Source organism: Buteo buteo, chromosome 5, assembly GCF_964188355.1.
Source record: "Buteo buteo chromosome 5, bButBut1.hap1.1, whole genome shotgun sequence".
In the NCBI taxonomy this organism is placed as follows: Eukaryota; Metazoa; Chordata; class Aves; order Accipitriformes; family Accipitridae; genus Buteo; species Buteo buteo.
This window is the reverse complement of record NC_134175.1, coordinates 33,658,053-33,680,714: the sequence shown is the minus strand read 5'-3', so window position 1 is coordinate 33,680,714 and position 22,662 is coordinate 33,658,053. Positions and strand designations below refer to the sequence as shown.

At 38.0% G+C, this 22,662-nt stretch overlaps 1 protein-coding gene across 7 annotated transcripts in view; it reads right to left on the bottom strand.

Moving 5' to 3' along the window:
* Window positions 1-22,662, bottom strand: part of COBLL1 (cordon-bleu WH2 repeat protein like 1) — a 94,728-nt gene that overhangs the window by 55,811 nt on the left and 16,255 nt on the right. Inside the window, exon 1 of one of the 7 annotated variants that reach the window (XM_075028560.1) lies at window positions 15,006-15,027. The exons of the other annotated variants lie outside the window; for them this stretch is intronic. The gene's annotated coding sequence lies outside the window, so the exon portion shown is untranslated. Of the gene's footprint in view, window positions 1-15,005; window positions 15,028-22,662 lie in introns of those variants that run through there. 7 annotated transcript variants of the gene reach the window in all.

Below are 22,662 nucleotides of genomic sequence, written 5' to 3'. Positions count from 1 at the left end.
AAACTTGAATGACATTCAAAACTATTAAAACTTCTTATGACTCACTTAGCCTTTATTATATTTACAGTTATGAAAACAGCCTGACAGAAAGGAAGGAGAGCAGGGAAGAGAAAGCAGTAAATCTGTAACAGTAATTGAGTAATATATAACTGGCTGAATAAACAGGAAAAGAAAACAAAGAGCAGCTTGAACTGAAAGGGGGAGCTTAACCTTTGATACACTAATAAATCTAACAAATGCTTAAAACTCAAGCAAACGTATGTTACCTCCACTAGGAACAAACCTTCAAATCTTTTTCAAGAACTGCTATAAAAGGATGGTCATACAGATGTTTTTCTCCCATGGCCAGTAAAAAAAGTTCAATTAAGGGCTCTCAAATAGAGCAAAACCTGAATCTGCCCTTCTGGCTGTTACCTCCTAGTCATGAAAGCAGGTATAACACCACTGTCTTTTCAAAGACTGCAGATGAAAAACACCTAGCTCTGCTCATGGCTTTTTCAGCTGCTATTCTGAACATCAATAGAGGTAAGAATTGTCAATTTATCTGAGCTCTTCTACTGCTGCTTTTCTCTCCTGTTCAAAATCATGTTTTAGTAGTAACACTGGAGGCAGGAACTGGATGGATTTAGAGGTTGGGAAAGGTAGGGAAAAGAAAAGCAGAGCCACTCAGTATCACAGCAGCCAGGAAAGAGGCTAATACGGACCCTTCCCTTTTTCCTCACATACAGACATGCCTCAAATATAGGAACACGGGTGTAGGTGGGTAATAGATAAAATATTGCAGAACAGCAGCTAGGAAGCTTTGCAGTAACAACAGGGAAGACAAACTTTACTCCCTCTTCCTTTTAGCTGTTATAGAAGGTTGGGTTCAACTGCAACAGTCCCATTTCTCAGCTGAAGATTCAGATACAGGAAGAATAATTGAGCTAAGCACAGCGATGCAACTTTGGGAAGCACTGCAGCTAATTTCTGTTTTTCATGCAGGTCTTTGGAAGAGAACAAGTTTTCTCCCTTGTAGAAAGCTCTTCAGCCACCAGAAGCCTTCTCTTAGCAGTTATGTCCTTTAACTACCAAAATGTTTTGTACATTTGCATAACCAAGAAATAGGACGGTTTAGTAAACTGGAGAACAGACTGATATTAAGCATTGGAAGGGAATGGAAAGCAGGGAAAGTTTCCTATCCTGAGCAAGAAGCTTCAAAAAAAACCAAAAACCACACACACATAGATGCCATGTGACATGGACATGTGTGTGTCCATGAAGAATGGACAGAGTTCCTACTCAGACAACCATGTCAGCAAACAAGGCACCCTAGTTCATTAAAGGAAAGAAAACGAAAGATAAAAAAGTTAAGTTCAGGCTAACAAATTGTACAAAACCAAGCATTTTCGTTACTAGATTGCAAGAGAAGCATCTTGGCAGTTAATATCCTGAAAGCTAGGATCAAGAGGTTTCTCACGAAGTATGAACAACATAGGTTTACTTCCCCAAACAGAATCGCTGAGCATCTCAGGCTAACACTCCTTGCAAAACTAAGAAGAAATGTTTTGAGTACCCACCTGCCACCAGATCCTCCTGCTCACCTTTCACAGCTTCTCCTCAACACTCACTCCTCTCCGTGCATCCTCCTCAGAAAGCGAAGTGGGACACCCTCTTACCTTCAGGAACAGGGTCACGTTTACTACCTCCTCAAATGTCAGTGCTGCTGCTGGAAGCCAAGCCTGATCTCTTATGCACCATGTGAGGGGAGATGGGTGGTACAAACACAGCTGGAAGCCCTATCCCAGCTCTCTTCATAGCATAAGCCCAACCAGCAGTTTCCATAGCCACCTTTGCTGCCTCTGACAGCAGATGCTCCCTCCCCTTTGTCCTACTTTAAGTTAAACTCCCTCATTGGTTGGCAACTCAGGGCCCCGAATGAATGCTATTATTTCCTCCCCAAAGTCATCCCCATCTACATACAAGAGCTGTCATTAGCTACCTTCTCCACTTTCTTCTGCACACTCAGAATCCCCTAGATCCATTTCTTACTGGATTCTTGCAACAGGCAAGGATGCAAGAAGCTATTCCTTCAAAGAAAGCTGGCTCCCTGCATGATGGTGGTAACACCAAAGCTATTTTGGATGACCCATTACTTTCATTAGAAAGCCTCTGCTCTTTCTGCAAAAGGGTGCAGGACTTCAGCATTAACTATAAAGTAGGAAAAAACTCTTCAGGAAAGAGAGAAGCATACTCCTTACTAACCTTTATTATAATCAGCAGCAGCAGTCTGCTCTGGGGAATGTAGAGAAATTTTCCTCTACAACTATGCTAATGAAGAATTTGCTGTTAACTACTATACTTCACTCCTGTATTCACTCCCTCACCCTATTCAACTTTCACTATCACAAGTTTACACCCAGTATTTTTCACTGCTGAGTTATTAACATAGTAACATATGATTCAGTGCCAGAAGCATACTGACTTAAGTTAAACTGCACAAGATTTCTTAAATTCTTTCTTTGTTGCTGTAAGCAAAGTGCATCTTGGCCTTGTGCAGTTATTTAGGTATTTAGTCTATCTAGGTACTACAAAATTGTTTTAATGCTTTCCATGATAAATGAAAGTGAAATATAATATTCAAGCAATACACAGAATACACAGCAAGGACTCTACTAAAGACATTGACTTTTACAAGTTATTACAAACAATAAGTGGGGTTTTTTCCAAACAAAATCTTCGATCAAAATCAGATGAAAGACGATCAAAGTCAGAAAAGCCTTACAGTCTGCATGAAATAACAACATTCCTCATTTAAAATAATCTCAGTAACCTCATTTGAGCTTCTAGGCCCCAATCATCAACTTAAAATAAAACATGGAACAGCTTCTATATCCAGAAATGCACTAGGAAATTTCAGCAGTCCATCCACATGGATAAATTTACAGGTCTTTATACACCCTCATCTTTGAGCCAGAAACAGGATTAAGAAAAGCTTTTGCACCTTGGACTAGAAGAATTACATACTTTCTCTGAAAAGAGGACAACAGACATTAATTATTCTTTCTTTTTACAGACCTACATCTGAGTTCTGGCAATTTATGTACTGTCCTACACCCAAATTCTGCTTTCCCTCAAAGAGCAATGACTTAAATGCTACCACAGATATACAATTATTGGTAAATATCTTTCCTCACAGCAGGCATTAGGACAAGCTCAACCAAACAAGCAAGAAAATGCTCTGTGAATACCAACATTTCCATCTAGTCTTGCAAAATGTGTCACTTGACATCAACAAACACTTCCAGAAATCCCATTTACACCAACCAGAACAGTTCTGTGGGTCAGAGTTTTATCCATGTATAGCAAAAAAAATTATTGTTAGTATGACACTCCCCAGTAAGATAATACAAGTATTACTTTGAAGCCATTCTGCTGATCATCTAAACAAGGAGAGGGAATAATAGCTAAAATTGACTATACTACTTTTCTGCTTACCTCCAAGACAACACAGGTTTTTCTTCTCCATTAAAATCAAGTGAATTTCTTTCAATAGCATATGTAGGCAGAAGGGATGGAGTGTGTGTGTGCATGGCAAGCTCACTGTTGTTCACTTCTGGTACTGGTGACATCAGTAAGCCTACCTATTTATAATCCCACCACCTGACCAAACAGCCTGCAGAGTACATCTAGAGATTTGTATAGCCATTAATCTTGACAGATCTACTTCAGCCAATTCAAAAGAGAGTATTAAGTAGCTTTGTTATGTCTTCTGTGGCTTTATACCACAAAAAGAATACAATCCTGTTTTCCGCGCCCCTTCTATTTTTGCAAGACAAGTTTAATGGGAAGTTTTAGAATTAGGACTTTCTTCCTTCCATGCTTTTTAGCCTTCCCTATTTCTCTGTCTGTAAGATACCTGACTAAACAGTTCAGGTGAGCAAATTTTAGTGATCAGTGGAATACTTAGGCAGGAGAGGCAAATACCCATTTACGCCTAGTTAATTTGATCATCAGTACTACCTACAAAATTATTGAAGCTTAATATCTTGATGAATCAACTTCACAAACAAAAGTACAATATTTATGCTATCAGGAAAACAAAAAACAACTCTGCAGTGTTTGAAGTACAATAATTTACAGAAGCTGGACCTCATTATCAATTAAAAACAGAAGCTGCTTAAAAGCAATTCTCAATTCAGTTATGTCTTCCTAAAGTCAAACCTAAAACATACAGTCATGGTTTAGCCCCAGCCAGCAATCAAGCACCACCCAGACACTTGCATACTCCTCCCTATTTGGTTGGGGGGAGAGAATCAGAAAGGTAAAAGCGAGAAAACTTGTGGGCTGAGATAAAGACAGTTTAATAGGTAAAGCAAAAGCCACGCATGCAAGCAAAGCAAAACAAGGAATTCATTCACCACTTCCCATCAGCAGGCAGGTGTTCAGCCATCTCCCCATCTCCAGGAAAGCAGGGCTCCATCACACCTAATGGTTACTTGGGAAGACCAACGCCATCACTACAAACATCACACACACACCCCCACCCTGTTCTTCTTCCCCTAGCTTTACATGCTGAGCATGACATCGTATGGTCTGGAATATCCCTTTGGTCAGTTGGGGTCAGCTGTCCCAGCTCGGTCCCCTCCCAACTTCTTGTGCCCCCCCAGCCTCCTCGCTGGTGGGGTGGGGTGAGAAGCAGAAAAGGCCCTAACTCAGTGTAAGCACTGCTGAGCAGTGTCGTGGTTTAACCCCAGCCAGCAACTAAGCACCACGCAGCCACTCACTCACTCACTCCCCCCAACCCAGTGGGATGGGGGAGAAAATTGGGAAAAGAAGCAAAACCCGTGGGTTGAGATAAGAACAGTTTAATAGAACAGAAAAGAAGAAACTAATAATGATAATGATAACACTAATAAAATGACAACAGCAATAATAAAAGGATTGGAATGTACAAATGATGTGCAGGGCAATTGCTCACCACCCGCAGATCGACACCCAGCCAGTCCCCGAGCAGCGATTCCCCACCCCCACTCCCCCCAGTTCCTATACGAGATGGGATGTCCCATGGTATGGAATACACTGTTGGCCAGTTTGGGTCAGCTGCCCTGGCTCTGTCCTGTGCCAACTTCTTGTGCCCCTCCAGCTTTCTCGCTGGCTGGGCATGAGAAGCTGAAAAAATCCTTGACTTTAGTCTAAACACTACTTAGCAGCAACTGAAAACATCGGTGTTATCGGCATTCTTCTCATACTGAACTCAAAACATAGCACTGCACCAGCTACTAGGAAGACAGTTAACTCTATCCCAGCTGAAACCAGGACAAGCAGTAACTAAAACATCTCGGTATTATCAACATGGTTTTCAGCACAAATCCAGAACGTAGCCCCATACTAGCTACTATGAAGAAAATTAACTCTATCCCAGCCAAAATCTGCACACCACTGTGTGGGCTGCTTGCAATTAAGTCTGCCCAGGGAATGGGAAGGAATGCAGTCAACAAACTCTTTTGGGCAAGCACTATCATCAATGGCAACACGCTACAGGTTCCTATCATTGGTAAATGTTGCTTCTAGATCTGTATCAGGCCCTGTAGTGTTTCAAAGTGGCTTGTGCACCACTTCAGTGAGAGGATAACAAATGTGTGAGTGCATGTGTGCTGAGTGAACATTACTGACGATTCCTCTCTTACCTGAGAAGTCCTATCACCAGCATCCATCCCCCATTATGTAGACAAAACAGAAATCTAAGTCAGTTTTCCTAAGGTGTGTAAGGTTGAGTGAAACAATCAATCAGATTGTGTTCCAAGTCAACTGCACTCTTCAACCAAACTTCAAGAGTTAACAATACAATGAATAGAAATCCTTGAAGCAATTTCAATTGCTTGAAAAGCTGGGGACAGCAATAATGCAGATGCAGCCAGACTTGCAGGGCTAGACCACCAGTAGTAAAAGTTTCAGTGCAGACAGGGTATCGGTGTTGCCTAAAATACCAACACATTCCCTATAGCTAGTATGTCCTACACAGGACAAAACATTTGGGAATACCACTTGGCATATATCTGGGTCTAAGGGCTGTAGCTAGAAATAGTCAATTAATATTCACAATAATAAAGTATCTGATTTTTTTTTTTTTAGTCACACTGGTATTATGTGGTACTAAATTTTACATACTGTTTATCCGCTTAGCAATTACCTTCTTCTGGCTTTCCCATATTAAGCAGTAAATTTATCACTGTTGAAAAATCATGTGGTTTTCACTCAGGGAGTCACCAATGGAATTTAATACTATAAACCACAATAAGCAAGTACCCAGCATTTCAGATAACCTGAAAGGAAAGAAAGGAAAAGTTATCCATTTCTGCAAGTATGTCCCTGGCTATTTCCCCTGCATCTCACAGAAGTTATTTTTACTTTTTCCCCCTACTGATATCACTCAGCATAGGCTACTGGTACTTTTTTTTTTTTTTAAGTTCCTAGAACACTTGTGAAAGGCAAAATGTTGAGAATTTTAAAAGACGGGGTGGGAGGAGAGCTTAGACAGGGTATTAGGAAAAAAACACCATCTAAAGGAATGGAATGAAAATGCTTTGTTAGAATTTCTTTAGGATTAGAATTTTAAAATGCTTCTAATTTTCCCATAAAGCATCTACTTAAATTACTCATCTTGGCATTGCTGTATTAGCAAATATTCCCTAAAAAGGAAACATCAACTGACTAGTATCAGCAGCAAAAGGGAATGCATATAGATGGATCATAAACACGGAATTTATTTCTTGTGTGTATGCTTTAAAAGAAATAAACAATCTAACTTTGCTAAATACAATGACACTGTAGTGCTAAATACAAAACATTTTCTAGAGGTCCCTGTATAGGTCACATTTTTAGTACAGGTGTTTCATGCTCTTTAATCCACAGAATTGTTTCCAAGACCAAAAGGATATGAAGACTTGCATATACCAGTGAAAGCAGTAAAACAAAAGCTTCCCAATATTAATTTTTAGATATTCAATGCCTTCAGATTCACTCATCTGTGATTATCCAGAGCATTGAGTATTTCTGCACTGAGGAAAAAACAAAACAAAACAAAAAACCCCCCAAAAGCCCAATAGGCTGTTAGAACACAACGGATGTGTATCAATTATCTGCATATGGAAAAGCTGGTCAGAACTATCTGTTTTTTTAAAAATCCCCAACAGGGACATATCTGTGAAGTTGGGAGCTCTTTGAACCTATTGTCTCTATTGTTACAAACAAAAGACTGTTTTTTAAAACTATCTGATATTTCATCTAACCCTGAAATAGTAATGATTATTTTTTTAAATCATATCCATGAGAAACTGAAGTCTGAAAGCAGCAAGAATAGCAGGAAACCCGGATTACTACGCTAAGAATTGGCATTCTTCCAGATTAAGTTCTTGCTTTATTAAATACTCTATTTGTTCAGTTGCTTTGTACCTACTGACATGACATCTCATCTGTGATGGATCAACACAGTCAAGTGTCCAGGGAAAGGCAAATAGTTTTGTTCTATCAAAAAGAACTTAAGAAGAGAGCATAGACAAGAGGCTTCCAAATGGCTTGGAAGCAGACCAAGATCTTGTTTTTCTTATGCAAGTCACACAAAAAGGAAACTTGATTATAGATTGTATAATCACGCAACATTAAGGGGGACTTAATTATTTTTCCATTATTTAACATTTGGTTTAAGGATTTTATGCAGCATCATTAGACAATTCTGTTGCATGTTCTCTTTTCGCTTACTTGGAACAGTTAGAACACAACAAATTGGTACACATAGAAATGGTAAAAGAACATGAGAGCTGAGAGACCACATCATTATGTCCCTTACATGAAAGCCATATCAAACCTTTGACCATCCCTGTTGATCCTCTCTGAACCTTTTCCAGTTCTACTATATCCTTTTGGAGATGACAGTGACCAGAACTGTGCACTGTATTGTCATTACAGATTTAAACAGTGGCATCGTTCTCTTTTCTTCTCTATTCCTTTACTAATATATGTGGCAAACTGATTTGTATTAAATTTATCTAAAGTGAATTTAATCTCATTTTATTATCCATTTATTTTTGTAAAATCCCTCTGCAGGTCTTCAAAGTCATGTCTCCTCTCATTACTACAAATAAAAATTTTTTACTGTTATCAAACTGCCACCTCACTATTCAGCTGCTCTTCTAGATTATTAAGATGTTGAACTAAGAGTTCCAGCACAGATCCCTGTGGAACTCCAAAGTGGCCTCCCCTCACCTTCATAGTAGACCATTTCCCATACCTCTGTTCTTATTTTTGGGCAAATTATTTAGCTATGCAAGGTCTACCATCTTATGCCATGTTTGTTTAGTTTTCCTAAAAGGTTAAAGACTAGCAGATGCCTTTTGAAAGACCAGAAAGACTGCACCAGCTGGCTTTTCCTCATACATTTGGTCAGCACAGCACTTAGATTCTTTTTACATTTTTACAGCATTAAAACATTTACACTGCTATATTGAAGAGTTTCTCTTTTTATTCTAAATGTGCTTCTTGCATCACAGTCTGCATAGAAACAGATTTTGTTTGTAAATTCAGCCACCAAATTTATAGTTTATCTTGAATACTAAGGTGGTACTTAAGAGCCCTCACACCAAAGCTGTCCTAGTTGCTGTGCAAATTCAGGACAAAAAGAGAGCGCCTGCTCAGAAAACTTTTGGAGACAAAAGGACAAAGGCCATATTTGGGCTGCCTGCCCACAGCATGGCTTCCCTTAAACTGCTCTATGACCCTTTCACCTCTCTATCTCAATTACAACCCTTTATCGTCATTTTCACATCATAGATCACTCAGATCTACTCAGAACAAAAGGTAATATGCAAACACTAACACATTTTATGACCTTACTGAGTCATATTTCATCTCAGCTGCTAAGGATCTGCCTTACTATCCCACAGATGTTTTAGTATTTTCTTCTATGCCAACTATCTTCCTGAGAGCACTTTTTGTAACTTTTTCCATGGGACCACCACCACCTTCTCACCTAAGGCTTTACCTGCATTACACCTACAAACATCTGACAATTAAGAATCCATAATATTTCTTGGTAAGTGTGTAGTAATACATTACAACTTCCCTCCTTTTTAAGGTCAAAGAGAACCACAAATCAAGGGACTTAGGAAAATTTGTATGGATTAAGCTCTATAGAGGAACACAAGGGTTAAGGTAAAATGAGCAGCAAACCCCCCTCCCCCCCCAAGTCTGATGAGAGCAAAATGCTTCCATTCACCCTCACTACTCAGAGGAAGTGAGAATACCAATAGCCGTTATCCAGAAGTTTTTATTTACTTAAACCCAAAGAACTGTAAATTGCCAGACAATCCTCAGCTTCTGAGTTTTGGTGAATGAGACATATCTGAGAGAATATGACACTGAAATGGAGGGGTAATTAATCGCCCAGAAATTACCATTTCGGAAAGTCAGCACCTCTTCCTCCCCAATATTGAAGTTACAATACAGAAATTGCAAACTAAGCAAAATACATTATTTAAGTGGTAAATGACACATTACTATGGTGGTGGTACTGCCATGGCACTAGTGGATACCACAAATAAAATATAAGAAATAAGAGACAACTGGGGCTGTAAATTGGGGGAACTTTTTCCTAGTATTATTCATGTCAACTTGATATGGCTAGGTAACAGATGGTATATTATGTTTTTCCTGCTTTGACACAATTTAAAAACAAGCTACAGATGGCTATAATGAAATCCTCATTAACACACTTATATTTTCACGGTTTAGTATAGCAATAATGAAACTTTCAGGTCTGGAATTTTCCTGTTGGCTAATTAGCGGTTAGGTTAATAGCCTGAGGAAGTGCACAACCCAAAAAGTTTCCTTATTGTTTAATCATATAATTACTATATTCATATTTCTGGGAAAGCTCTCAAGACAGATTTAATGTCACAGTAAAGCTACCTTTATAACTCTCCCTCTGTTTGTGAAACAACTGTATTATTTCATTTAGCAGAGTGTGTAGGCAGGAAAGCTATGAACAGGCTTAATTCAGCTGCCTCTGGGAAGTTTCAGCTTGTTTTTGTTTTAGAGATGCCAACTTACACTTGCAGAATTCTTCAAATACACATTACACTTGACACTCTACAGAAAAGCTAGGATCAACAACTCTTGGTCTATTGCTACAATGTTACCATAAGATCATTGATTAATGCTTAATTATTTTTTTTTTATCCCAGTTTATAATCCTCCACAAAAGCTTGAAATACAACATGTGTTTAGCAGCACACCAGGATATCACTAAAACTGGGATCTAGAAAGAGAGAAAAAAAAAAGAATCACCACAAATCCTGTACTCGGGTTATTTCCATAAATGAAGCTGCTGCTGTAAAACAATCAGGCATAATGCTAGCTGTAAATTAAACAATAAGATTAAAATAGCAGTGAAGGATGTGGTATTTGCAGCTAAAAGCCCTCTGAGGTTTAGTAATCCACACACCAGTTACTAACTGATGACACCCTGCCTTCATTACAGTGTTTCTTAGGCTACAAGATTAAAGCTGCAGTGAACAGCCATCCCCACACCCCAGTCACGCCTTCACTGGGTGGTACAGGCGTATCCCCAGATAACCGATACCTACGCTGGTGCTATGGCACAAGAAAACTGGTAGCTTGGCAGAACCAGGTCCCAAAATATTATTGAACATTGTTGTTGCATTTTTTCTTTTTTCAACTGCCATCACCAAAAATCTACACTGAGAAAATGCAGTACTCCTGTGCATACTGAGTTACCAGGCAAAGACCAATGGAAACAACTGTACTGCCTTTTGAAGTGCTAGAGGTTCAAAAGAGGATAGCTACTGCCAAGCCATCACGAAAGGTACATTATGTGGAAAACTTGACTTCTGACTGAAGTTGCATAGTCAAAAAGAGACAGTATCCAACTATTTAAAGGTTGTAATGCTAAAAACAGCTTTTAAACTCCCAAACTTATGACAGAGAACAGTAGGGAAGGAGAATTTGGATTTTCTAACAAACACCTTATTATTTAACAAACACATTATTATTATGACTATTCCATAAGATTCTGGAGCCCTCCCATTTCTTCACAATTTATTTAGACAACATTAAAGAGAAATTAAACAGTATTATCTTCCTTAACTAGCGGAAGCGGGAGCCACAAACAAAAAAGACTTTCTGGAACATTAAATGTCACTATGGGATTCAACAATCAAATGTATCCAAAAACAAACTGAAAAAAACTCGCAGTGTTTTTGGACATCTGAGAATTACAGCTCCAAACATAGTTACTGTGCTTCCTTAAATCACTCTCAGAGGCCTAGAAAGTTAATCAAAAAATGACAGGCAAAATAAAGCTCCCACAGTGATTTTCTTCTGGAAAATCCCATGCTTTAATGGAGAAACTTTCAGATCCAGTTTCACAAACAAGTTTTCATAATCATATCCATTCCTTGACAGAATAGTCTGTACTTCAACGGATCTTTTTATAGCATTGCTGCTGTAAGGAATTTAGATGTAGCTGTAGTAAGAAGTTGAACAAGTTTCTTGTTCTGAGTGTTTACGTGTAGCATAACGCTGTTTTTAAAAACCTGTAACTCTGGTCAAGTTTAGTAATACTCACTCTTCTCCTCCCAAACAAAAAGCTAAAAATAATTGCAATGTTTCAATGCTAAACAGTTTGTGAAGCAAGGACACCTTGTGTTTGCTTCATCCAGCACTCCCTCAACTCCATTCTTCAGAACTGTGTATCTGGTGGTGTTTTCTCAATCTTTTGAGTTCCTGTGCTTATCAAATGATAAATTAGAAAGAGAAAAAAAAAAAAGGAAAAAAATAACAAAAGCAAACATTATACTACAGTTACAAACTTTGTCATGCAAGTTTCAGGTACTTCCTCAAAGTGAAGTAAACATGAGACAATGGAAAAATTACACAGTTAATCACACTGGGATCAATACCAAAATTTGTAATGAAAAGCCCACCCCTTTTTAATAATGACATCAAATAATTCAGATCAGAGTTTGTTTTGCAGGAGCTGAAACTCATTTACAGAAGGGCCTTCATTCCAAAGGGGTAAGAAACCATCTGGGGAGCAAAAGCCCACGGTTGCAAAGATGGCACATGGGAAACAACATGCCTCAGGTTCCCTGCTAGCCATAAGACAAGAATGAGGAAGAAAAACAGAGTGTTCTTTCATACTTAACATGCACACACACAAGCTCCTTAATTCAGATAAGCATGTATCTTTGGAATCAGTATCACGGACAACTAAACTGGGAGTGTCCCACACTAACTTCTGGAAGGGGCGACTAGTCATGTTTAGGGATTCTCTCTAGCATTCAAAACAAGAAAGCTCAAATCAACAAAGTTGAAAAAAAGAGAAGAAAACATGCCTTCCAAAATACAGACTTCATTCTAGATATACTAGAGACGGTATGGTACCATTAAGAAAATTTTAAAATATCTCCAAAAAGATCAAACATAACAGGTTAGCATCCCGAAAGTGCTATTTGTGTCATTATGATTAAAAAAAAAAATATGCTCAAGTTTGGTTTTGTCTGCTTCAAACCATAATTCTAGAGTAATATTCAGAAGTGCAAGTGGCCCAGTCATACTCAATCTCTATTACACATTATAGTATTGGGGAATTTACTGTTTTATTTTATTTTTACAAAATCTACAGTGTAGTCCTAGAAAAATGCTCCTGTCATGACCTATTATGGCGGGGAGGGGGGGAGTGGGGGGTGGGGGGTGTATTTTACATAGCAAAAATTGACAAAACTCATGTTTCATCTTCCACCATTCTAATATTTTGCTGGAACGCCCACTTGAATGTAGAAACCTTCCTTGCACTACCTCAACAGTAGCTCATAGGCTCCTTGAAATTGCTACTAGATAAACCAGATATTCTAGAAACTAGTTACAACACCCTATATTGCATGGGTGTACAGCTCATCACACAGTACTACTATACCACTTGCGCAGACTGTCTCCTCTGTGCAATAGTACAAAACAGATGCTTAGCAAAATTTTGTATGTTAAAACCTCCCAAGTTCTTATAAGCTCTTCAGAGAGGAGGACTGTCAGCTTGATTTTCTACCTCCTCAGAAAGGATTAAAAAAAGAGGTGATATAAGTATTCAAACATTTCTATTTATGTGGAGCACAAATACTGAAATCCTATTGAATGAAAAAGCTTACAAAGAAAAAAATGAATGAAAAGCAGGAGGAAAGAAGAAATGCCAACAGCACAGCTTAAAGAAGCTGAGTTCTGCTGGAAAAAAAAAAAAAACAAGGAGAAAAAGGAAAATATTTACTCATGCAGTAAGAGGCCTCTTGTGCTATAGTAAGTTCACAAATGTTTCTAGGTGTCTCATCTTGATGTGCTGCTAAAAAACCATTACTTTATTGTAGAGTGATATACCAGCCACAGAACATTTGGTCTGCTTACCCGATATTACCTACTTTTAAACATAGGCATACAATACATCAAGTTTTTATGATTCAATGTTTTACTTTAGCCCTGTAAACTTTGCAAGCCTTCAACAGAAAGGCAAACAGTTATGGTAGGTGGCTATTTCTGGCAAATTTTTTTTCTATCAAACATCAAACAGTCCAAGTTAGACAAAGCATATCACAGAACTGAAGGAACAGCATGTATCAACACTGGGTTTTTTTGTTTGGGTTTTCTGTTTTCTTTTGTTTTCCCCTCCCCTTGTGGGCTGTTTGTAAAAACCAAAAAGCATCTTTTCATAAAGGTTCCTAAAGATAGAAAGTTTTATAGATAAGCTCATGTGACAATTTTTTAACTTTTATTTTAAAGAAAGATATAAATAAAAGTACCTATTAAAAAGATACGGAAGGGCATACAGCATGGTCACGAATTTCACTTTCACAATAGCAAGGACAGATTTTTCTTTCCCAACGAAATAAAGTGCCATCACAGACACTAACAGGCTTTTACTCACAAAACTGAAGTCTTACCAGAACTTGAATCAGACAGTATACAAGTTTTTAAATGTATTTTCTTAAAATAAAATTGCAGTCTTTTTGTGATCTAGGGTATGAAGCGATACATTTTGCTACCTGAAATTCTAATACAGGAAGGACTCAAGCCAGGACTCTGATACACAAGAATATACATGCAAGTGTACATTTCAATATTCTGTTTTCTGTTTCAAGAAAGAGTAATCAGAATTGTCCATGACTTACATTTGAGTCATTTGAAAAACATACACTGAACAAAACCCAGGATCTAAAGTACAATGAACTTGTTCCTTCCGTTGCAATTCATAGCAGCCTGAAGAAATCCTGCAATAACTACCTTAAATCACAGACACTTTAGTTTACACATCCCCAATACTGCAGAAGCCTGATGTGTGGTAGAAAGAACAAACAAGCTTCCTAAATAAAGACAAGTAACCAAAAACTTCTCTGTGACTTTCCCTCACATCCACTTCTTCTACCTTTGGTTGTTACTACCTGGAAATACAGGCTTCTGAAAACACGTATTTAACTGCAAATACGAAACCACTCAAAACTTTTGCAAAAATAAAGCACAGTCTCGTAACTGTTTCTTTTTAAACTATTTGTTAATCATTTTGCTTAGATACACATTGCATTTATATTAAACATAATTTAAAAAAATGCAACAGTTGTCAAAGAATGGAAATCCTTCTGCCAACACTGGAAAAAGAAAACTCTGCATTTTTAATTTTCACTATTTAAGACTTTCCAACTCCACATAACAAACAGTACAACCTACAGGTACAGACTGTAGTATCAGAAACTTCTACTGCTGCCTTTAAGATTCTGCAAGAACTTAGACCCCACATTCACACACCTCTACTTACAGTTTACAAGCAAAACATGCGAATTTGGAAAAAGAAACATTCACCTTCTAGAAAAGGCCAAGTATAAATTCTGCAGTTAGGACACAAATGTGAATGTAAGCACCTGCTTATCAGAGAAAGCCTATACACATTAAATACACAGCTTGATACTTACCATGCTCTCACATTTTACATTTCTATTACAGAAAAATACGAAGTCCTCAGCGAAGATGCTGAAGCCCAGAGGTGTCTGAACAACACATGCCGAGGCTTTGCTAGCCCAGACTCGATTTGTCCCCTTAGTCACTCATCCTGCCTCCGCACAGCATGAGTAGCTCTGGGGGAGGCAGCAAGTGCTCTGTGAAAGCGAGGAAGCTGAGGCAGCGCGATCAGGCCAACAGCACAGCAATGCAAGCGTGGAAAGTTCATTTCATTAAATTAAGTAACTACTTTTGGTAGCAAGAAAATACCAAAAGCACATACAAAGCATTACAAAAAAACCCTCTTACAACATTAAAAGCACCAATTTTAAACACTCAAAAGTGTAGCCAAACACCCTCCTTGGCCTAGGGAGTAGCAAGTCAGCTTTTGGTATATACTGGGGACAGGCGGTGGGCAGTGGTGGTAAGCAAGCCCGGGGAGCTGCTGCTGCGCCTGCATTGAGCAATGATGTAAGTGCTGCCACCTGGGCAGAAGGGGCAAGGGAGTCTGGTCTGTGTTCCCTGCCAGAATGGCAGGAAGAAAATACCGATAGGTAAAACCCTGCCTTTCTTTCATCCAGAGATGCTAATAAAGCTAAGCTGGCTGTGAGGAAGAAAACAGGTTATGCTCTCCGAGGCAGATGAAGTGCTAAAAAGCTCCTTCCTATATGCTAGCTTGGTGTGAAATATCCTCAACATTGAATTACTTCCTATACATGAAAACCACAGTCTTAAACCTGCAGGTACTTACCCCACCAAGATCTGAGCGACCCTTTAAAATGGTGCAAGGCAAAGCACAACATATCCCTCAAAACATAATGCTGCTTTTAAGAACAAAGTCTCTCTGACATCCTTCAATTAAAGTCAACAAAAATTCAGATGTTTTCAATATAAAATAATATCAACTATCTCCATAAGAAATGCTGTGTCTACCTAGACAATCTAATTATAAAATGAAATCATCTTCCTAGAAAACTGACTATTACCTGGAAAAAAACTTCATGCATACATAGGATTGCTGGAACAGACGAGACCAATGAGCATGCTCCTTCAAGTTATTGCTGTGAATCGACACATTTTTTGCCTTCCAGTTCCAATGTGATCTTTCCTCTTCAATGATGAAACCAGCCATTGCTTAGTGATTTCATGCAGTAGGTGAATGAACCAATATTGCTCAGAAATCCTCTTTCTGGTTCTCCATCTAAGCAGGTTTCAGCAGGGACAAATAATGCCACCTCACAGAAATTCGGCGAAGAAATGTGCTGTACTATCCTGGTTAGACCAGGTCTGCAGTCAGGACTACAGACATTTTATAAGTTTATTTTATAAGTTCACAAGTAATCTTCCCGCCAGGGATGTGGAAACAGAAGCTGGTTAGTTTAAGAGAAGCCATGAAAAACAAAGCCACAGGGTGGCACTGCAGGTAGGCTATATTTTGAAACTACTTGGCTTCTTTCTTTTCCAGACAAATCAGACCATATCTAATCCCATCTGTATAAACCAGGAGACTGGTTAATTAGTTTTTCTTCAAGCATTGTACTGTCCAGCAACAAATATCCCTAGAATATAAATCACATCTTAGAAGAGGTACTCTACTGCAGAGGTATCGGGGCATTTTATAAATTCATTAAATGGTATTTAAGAGCGTAACACAAGAATGCTACAGTAAAGATACTCTAAGAATTGAGATGTATTTTGGGTTTGTCAGTTCATTTTGAAATAATTGAAGAAGAAGATCTTCATAAAGCATGTGCATTTTCATACCAAAGCTAAAGAATTTTCTTCATAGAAAAGTAGCCTTTTATCAATGTTGAGGTGGCAAAAATCTCTAAATGGTTCTCTCCCCCTCTGAAAAGGAGGACAGTATTATCTTATGAGAAAGTGAATGAAAGTCTGTGAAAAAGTCTTAATACTGCATTCAATACTGTCACATCCTTTTAAAACGTTTTCCTTCTCATGTATAAAAGAATCATATATCATTTCATCTGAAACAGAAGACTTAGTACAGCAATATTTCAAAGCTAGACTTAGGAGTCTATTTAATGTGCTTCATTGGTTTCTTCTCCCCCAAATTTCAAATCCCTGGCATTTGAGTTAAAAGCCAAAACATTTGCAAGAAAAGCTATTCTTATTCATTTAGTGAAGAAACTGATTTTCAAAGGAGATTTGGAGGTCATCCAGGATTGCAACAGTTACTTTCCACTTTATAAAACAAAAGGTTCCTTCAAGGTATAAACCTGATATTTCAGTAGATTCTAAACTGACAGATAATATATGACTATGCACGACCATTTTAGTCACCTGAAGTCCTAGATCATTTTAAGTTTTCAGGTTGAAAGTATGATCAGTAACAGTCTTCCTTGTCAGTTTCTAGTAGTAAATGAAAAGAAGCAAAAAGTTCTATTTTAGTTCAGTTGCATCATATTATAAATTAGAACACCAGTTCATCTGCTGTCATTTTATTACCCCAGAGGGCAAGAATTCTAAAAAAACAGAGTTTTATTCCCTCAGACAGAAGTTCAAAAGTGGATTGGTAATTGTTTCAACTGCCAAGTAACTGTAAACCATTCTTTCTACTACAAGATTGCTCCTTGTATTTTTTAAACTGTTTGTATATGGAGATTATTTTGCTATTAGATAGCGTGACATTAATATATTGGCAAAGAAATACAGCAACACAGCAGTGACTTTAACACCAAGGCAGATGATTATGTAATAGTATTGATTCCCAAAGCTACACAAGTTTGATTTGAGCATATTATTTACCTCTTTTGCTGACTCTTATACTAAAGCACTCTACATTCTAATAAACAGTTTCAGAACACATGCCTGCCAAATACTAAATTAACAAGTTAGTGACATGGTAAAATAAACCGATTTTGGTACCAAAATCTCAGTGCCTGGAGTCAGTATTTCTTAAAAACCATATATTTAATAGAAAATTATTTAAGATCCCCCCCAAACCCCTACCAACCAACAACAAAACACAGAGGAAAATACTTATTACTGGAAAGACTTAGCTATAATTATTTTCTCTGTTTGGGTTTGGAGAGCAAGGGCTTCTGCTGAAGTGTTTGCTTGTAGACACTGAGTAACTGTAATTACAACACTTCATACAATAACTTCCCAGTTCATCAATTACATAAACTATAATGCTGTTTACATATAACACAGCAAGGTCATGTGCTGATGCAACTAATGGAAGTGAGCTCCATTCTTTCTAAATAAAATGAAGTATTTAAGCTAAAAATAGACACACTGGATGCAGTCTCATAGTGCTTTGAATAGGTTTTCTGTCCCATCTCTGTTGCCACCTATACCATTATTAATGGAAAGCTAAACAGAACTGGACAAATTCAGGTAGGTACTTTGCTAATCAAGGCCATACCCTTAAAAGTATGGCCTCTGAGAAAGCCGTGTGTAATAAGATATATTCAGGAAGTAACTAGCATATCTTCTGTTTGAGTTCTGTTTTCTTCCGCTTTTTAACTTCCTCACTTAAGGCAGAGAGGTGTTCATAGTTAATTTGCACATATTTTTCACAGGTTTGAAATAACACCTCAGGACAGCACTAGGAAGCCTATACAATTAAATTGCTAATTTTGCTTATCATATTGCTGATAATCCAATTGCTAATCATAATTTCAAAACTAGCCAATGCCTTAAGCTTTCATAGTTGGTCATTAGTAACTTGAGCAGCACTTGGTCTAGGATATGCCATTACAGAACTTTTCAATTCTAGATGAGAGGTTACATACACACCCCACCAAGAAAAAAAAAAATTAAACGCTACAATTTTACTTACCAAAAAAAAAAAAATCAAATACCAAAGAAAGGATTCTGCCAACCCTAGTCCTGTCTCACCCACTGTAGAACAAACAAAAAAATCATCTATGTTTTCACATCTTAGGTATCTGAGAACTTCATATCTATTTATTTATGCAGGTGACTAAATAGCTGCCTTCATTTTTCAAATATCCTTAAACAGAAGCATTTGTTCAAGAACATGAAGTTAAATGGCTGCATAGCTTTTGTCACTGCAAAACATTTATGTCCAACTCTTAACAACTGCAGTATCACACAACTGTATGCTCTTCCTCAAAAGTGCAATCAATATGTAGCCCAAATTTCTATACAACCCAAAGGAACTGAGATATAAGAAAACACATTCTAAAAAGCACACAACTCCTAGTCAGCACTGTGAGACATTCTTACATTCCCATGGAAAGACAACAGTACAAGGAGCCACATGCTCCCTCGAGGCCACACACAACTGAACTGTTGGACAAAGAGCAAGTTCTGGTCCCCATCACTTGTACATACACATAGATCATGGGAATTCATTTTCTCTGGCTCACTTGGCTACACAGCTGTGCGCGTCATTTGTTTTTAGAACGCAAATGTCTGCCTTTAAGTGAACGACAAATTACTGCATGATTAAAAAAAAAATCCAGAGAAGACAAAAACATCTGTACTGCTAGTATGGTATGCTTGAGAGAATAAGCTAACAACATATGCAAAGCTCCTGTTTCACTGAACAGTACGAGGGTATCTTACAAGTACAAATTTTGCTAAATTAAAAACTTCAGATGGGTGACTATCATAATCAGATCACTCCCAGAAGGAGTCCAAAAACTATGTTGCAGAAGCCCCATCACATTATGACATTCTTGTCTCTGTCTCTTGCTGACATATGACTAGAACTTATGCTAACTTCCTGCATTTTTCTAAGGGAAATAAATTTATTTTATCATCTACTTAAAAGAGAGATTAACAGCAGCTATCAAAATTACCTACTGGATCAAAAAGGTATTTCCACTCCTGGATTTCTACTCAGTTTTAAAATGTAGCCTGCATACATGAAGACTTCTTTAACGATTTCTGTAGAACTGGGCAATGAATGTGCATGGAAAACAGATGTAGTCATGTAACTGCAGCTACCATAACATGTAAGTGGCTTTTTGTTGAAAGTGCTTGGACAGCCACACATTAGGTTTCCTAGACAAACTTGGTCTAGTATTGTCTCAAACATACAGATAGGGATCAGGAACTAGGCTATGGCTTTATTTGTCACTTCAGATATGTACAGAGGACCAAACAAGCTGTGACTTACTGCTAGGAGACACCAGAATTCACCTGTCAGATTAGGGCTTACAGTAGCTAAAGATGGGGGAAACGGACTGCATGATTCTGGGTGCCTCCACCCTCCTCCTCCTCTTCATAAGGTCCACCAACCTTTCACCATCTTCTATATCTAAGGATCAGCCACTAGCTACACAACCTCACTGGATCCCACTGCTAATCATGGTATGAACTACTAAGACCACACCTTCTAACTACTCGCCAACAGCCTGGCTGAATCTGCTTTCTAAACAAAAAAGAAAATTAACATGGCTAAATAATGGTTACATAATGGCTAAATAATAAACACGCTGCACCAGTGCACTATTTCTGTGTGTGCAGTCACATGGTTTCTCAAGCTCACCGTAATTTTTAGTCTCATAATTCTATTTTCTGCATATTTGCTGATGTGAAACAACTGGGTTGAACTGGGGATACCTCTGTCCCAGTAACATTGAAGACTGTGTGAAACATTTTTTTAGACTGCAAGTTTACATATGATCCAGCAGCCTTTAAAAATATTCTACACCATTAGCTTTCTGGGGTCAAAGGTGGCTAATAAGAACACCAGGTGGTTGTCAAAAGCAAAGAATCATAACAATGACATAAGCTTCTGAGAAAATGGCAAGACAAATTTCACAGCTAGGCCGAGCTATCATCTCTCTGTCTTTTTACTGGTGTTTTTTAGTCCCAGTTACACGGCTGCATAACTTTATCACAGCTGATGCTAAGTGATGCAGCTAAGTGACTGGTGAAGCATCATTTAGGTTGGAAAAGACCCATAAGATCATTGAGGCCAACTGTACACCTAACACTGCCAAGACCTTCATTGGAGGGGTGAAACCACTGCTTCAGTTTGTCCATTCCTGTTCATATTATTTTTAGGGTTTTTTTAATAAGAAAGAGAAAGGAAATTGTCCCCAGATGCTCATAGTGGGCAAACCCACAACATCCCACTGGGTAACACTGGCTAGAAGTCCCAACTTTCCATGCATCTTAAGTGAGGGGGCTGGAAGTGAACAAGAACACAAACTTAAACTAGAACGAACAATCTTTCTGCTCTTCTTGAGCTTACGTGAAGCTCCATGCTGTGGTCAGTGACAGTTGTCATCAGATTCCTGAAGAAGAATATGTATATTGAGCGTAGTGGTTTGTGTACTTGGAATTCAAGACACTTAGCTTTCTTTAGAAGCTGCGTTAAGGAAAGTGCGCAATCAGAATTAATTTAACATTTGGCGGATTATTTCTACTGTTGGCAACTGCCAACAGCGACAACGTATACAACGTTGTTACCTGAAAATATGCAGAACTTGTAAGATTAAGCTCTAGGAAACAAAGGAAAATGCTTGAACCCAGACACTGTCAGTGAGTATACATATAAAAGTATGTGTAAGCATATGTAAATCAACATAACAAGTCAAGTGAGTAAACAGTGACTCTAGTAGTATTTAGAATTAGATCCTTTCACCTGCAAAACATAGTCTTGCTTATATGCCACAAACAAATATGGATGGATGAATGGATTGCTTGATTTCATCAGCACAAAGACAGACAATTCCATATATTCACCCATACTAAGGCTTGGTATTGTTATGTCTGGTCTTCTAACCAGAATTTAAGATTAGTCTGAGTTAGCAGCAGGAGAGCCCAGTCTCAAGATGTACAGTAGAACTTGTTTAAGATACTAGCCTGAAGTTTTTTGGCTTTTTTAAACATGTAAGTACATTGTAAAACTGAAGACAGTAGAAACTGAAACAAGCTGGCTGTTTGCCAAGATAGAGCAGACCCTTTCCTACATTTTGGAAAAGGTACATACAAGCTTAGTTGCCAAAGGATCCAGCACCAGAGGCACTATGAAAAACATGCTCCTTATGTTTTTTTTTTTTAATCTTTTTATTTATTTTTATTAATGATGACCTTTTCATGTCAAAACAGAAGCTTGATTAGTGAAAGAATTCATCAGAATTTATCAGCTCCCTGTGCTTAATTTCTTCTTGACTTAATTCCCAGGATATCAGTTATTTTTCTGTTAATTATATGGTCAAAGAGGACCCCATGGAAGCAATAAGCAGCAGGAACTATATAAACAGAAGACCGGATCTTTATTGCAAATGTGTTTCCTGGAGGAAAGGAGTAAATCAGTGCAGATAACATAGTACAGAAGCAGGAAAAAAGTTTAAAAAAAAAAAAAATAAGAATCACATGTTCTAAAACAATCTGTCCAAAAGATTTCTCACTGGAACATAAGTAGCTCTTCAAAACCAGTGCCTTGCTGAGGAATTTACATACTTGCCAAGGTTTAAGTTACTAATCAAAAGCAACAGCTATTTGCTCTGTGGCTGAAAAGTTGCGATACTTGCTCAAAAATTTAACAAACAAACAAACCACAATCATTTTAGGGTGCAATACAACCTCCACAGTGAGAACTGTCTGTGTGAGTGCGTGACTGACACAAGAACTCCAGAATACATCCCCCTTCATTAGAAGTTTTAAGAAAAATAATACTGGCAG